Genomic DNA, 2,840 nt, shown 5'->3' on the forward strand with positions numbered 1-2,840 from the left:
AGCTTGGATACGTGTACTACAGGGAACAAGCAATATTCGGTACATGCCGTCTCCAGCTTTACCGCAAGGTCCCTTATCTTTTCGCTCACCCGGAACGGTCCATGCCATAGATGGGCCAATTTGCGGGCGTACCCTTCTTTCACTCGATCCAAATAAAGCCACACCTGCGATCCCACTTGGATTTGATGTGGACGGGCGTCTTCGTTGTGTCGATCCGCTCGATTCTGTATCGCACTCCGCAGTCGTTCGTTCACCGGGGATCTAGCTTGCCGGTAGTATTTCTGGACTTGGTATCGCCATCGCCTTGGATCTCGGTCTCTCTTCTTGGTGCTGCATACTGGGATGGCCGCTTCCAGGGTGGATTTGGGATCCCACCCATGTACCAAGTAAAATGGGGTATCACCCCGGATCCTGTCTTGGGCGGTGTTTATCGCGAAGGGGAGTCGTTCTGCGTACTCATCCCAATCCCTCTGATCCAAATCCTGGACATACATCTTGAGTGCTCTCGTGATCGTCTGCACCATGCGCTCGGCCGACCCGTTAGCTTGGGGACGATATGCCATGGTTGCTCGCTGTCGCTGCCCCAGGATCCGGTTGAATGCTCGAAAGAAATCAGACATAAAGCCTAGCTCCCGATCATGTCTAATCATTTCGCTAGCTCCAAATCTTCGGAAAACACACTCCTCGTACGATTCAGCAATGGTTTGCGCAGTTCTAGACGCACTAGCTTTGGCTATCACGTATCCGGTAAACAGGTCCACCCAAATCAACAATTCTGTGTTTCCTTTGAACGACTTGGGCAACGAGGGGATATAATCCATGGCTATGATTTGGAAAGGGTAAGTCGCTTGGATATTCCCAGGTGACTCCCCTTCGATTGTGGGCCTGCCCTTGCCTGTCTCACAATCCACACATTCGCCGACATATCGTTGCACACCCTTGAATAGTCCCCTCCAGTGGAAACATTCCCGTATCCGTTGGTAGGTCCGACCAATCCCTTGATGTCCACCTTCTAGACTAGCGTGATAGTGATGTAAGACATCCTGTTGTAAGATTTCCGGCACCACCAGTCTCATCAATCCATCCCGATCCTCGTTGACTCTCTTCGTAGGGGGACAATAGAAGAGCAAGTCATTCAGATCCACTGCATAATTGGTATCGATAATACTGTAGGATTTGGTATCCTCCCGACTAAGGTCTCGTACATCCCCCATCAGATACTTCTTTAGTCCCACGATCCACACTTCTTCGTTCTGTGCTTTGAGGATCCGCGCAATGCGGACACAAATGCTTCGTCGAGACTCTGGGGGCTGGATCCAATCCTTCATCTGGATCCAGTGACGGCCATTACCCGGACTGTCATTTTTTCGGATCCAACCACCACCACCTCGTCTAGTCGGTTCAGCGTGACGAGATCCTGATGCTCGGCCTCTGTCTCCACCTCGACACCACATTGATTCCGTAAAGCGGCACTGGCCAAGCTATCTGCACTGGCATTCCAATCTCGCTTGACATGCACCAACTCGTGATTCAACCAACCACGCAGGTGGATCATCACTTTCTGCCGTAACAGTGTTAGGGCCGGGGCCTTGCAGTCAATCTCACCTCGCACCTGTCTGATCACCAAGTTTAAATTGCCACAAATAACCAGCCTTTTTGAATCCTGTCCCTTTAGTAGATCAAAACCCAGCAGGAGCCCGTTATACTCTGCTTCATTGACGGTGAGGCCTTCCGCGTAAGTGGATCTGGCCCGTACAACCTCTATCCGGGCAGTCTCCACAGTATTGCGCTGTATGCCCCTCCTCCGCGTCGTACGCGAGCGGATCCATCGAAACTCAGGACGTACAGATCCTCATCCATCTGTACCGTCGGGATCGGGATCTGGATCCGGCGTTTGGGCTCTTTCTTAGGAGCGATCCTAGTCAGCGCTTCATCCATCGTAGCTCGAGGTGTGATGCTCGCGGCCAAGCCTCCCAGGATCTCGTCTTCCCCTTTCGAACATTTCACAATCTCCAGTGTCCAAGGCGAGAGTAAAGCTGCCCACTGTCCCAAACGTCCTTGTAACCCGGCCGACTTGAACAGCCAAACTAGCGTAGAGTGTCGAGTCAGGATCCGGATGGATCTTCCCACCAGCAGGTTGTAATTGAGATCCAACACGCGCAAGAGCGCGAGTATCTCCTTCTCCACCGCTCCGTAGTTCAGTTCATTTGGCTTTAGCGTCCGGCTGACGAAGGTGACCGGATGACAGATCCCCTCATGTTCTTGTACCAAGACTGCTAAGACTGCCCAGTCACTGGCATAAACTATAACCGTAGGTTGACGTTCCGAAACGAAATGACGGAGGATGGGTGTGGTCGCGGTCCTGTTCCTCAGCTCCACGAATGCGTGTTGAGCTCGGATCCACCGAGGTTCCACCTTTTCCGAGTTTTGATCCGTCGTCTCTATCCAGATTGGATCCTCTTCCCGTTGGATCCAGCTCCTGTTTAGGTCCTCTTCTGGCGTCGTACTACTTGGATCCCTTCGTGGGTCCGACATCTCCTGGACCAGGGCTTGTTGGATTTTGATTTGGACAGCCGAAGTGGCCATCGCAGCGAAATCTACTTCTCTCAATTCATACAGTACCACAGCAAACCGTGCGTAATCCTCGATGAACCGACTGTAGTAGTTCAAACTGCCCAAGAAGGATTGCATCGCCCGTAACGACTGCGGGAAGGACAAATCGGCTAACGAAGACAGGTCCTTAGGATTCGCCTCCAATCCCTCCTTGAAACTCGATGGCCTAAGTAATCCACCTTTGCGCATCCCCAATACACTGATAGAGAGATTCCACTTAGTACACG

The sequence above is a fragment of the Phytophthora infestans genome, genomic scaffold, assembly GCF_000142945.1.
Source record: "Phytophthora infestans T30-4 supercont1.1 genomic scaffold, whole genome shotgun sequence".
Classification (NCBI taxonomy): domain Eukaryota; phylum Oomycota; class Peronosporomycetes; order Peronosporales; family Peronosporaceae; genus Phytophthora; species Phytophthora infestans.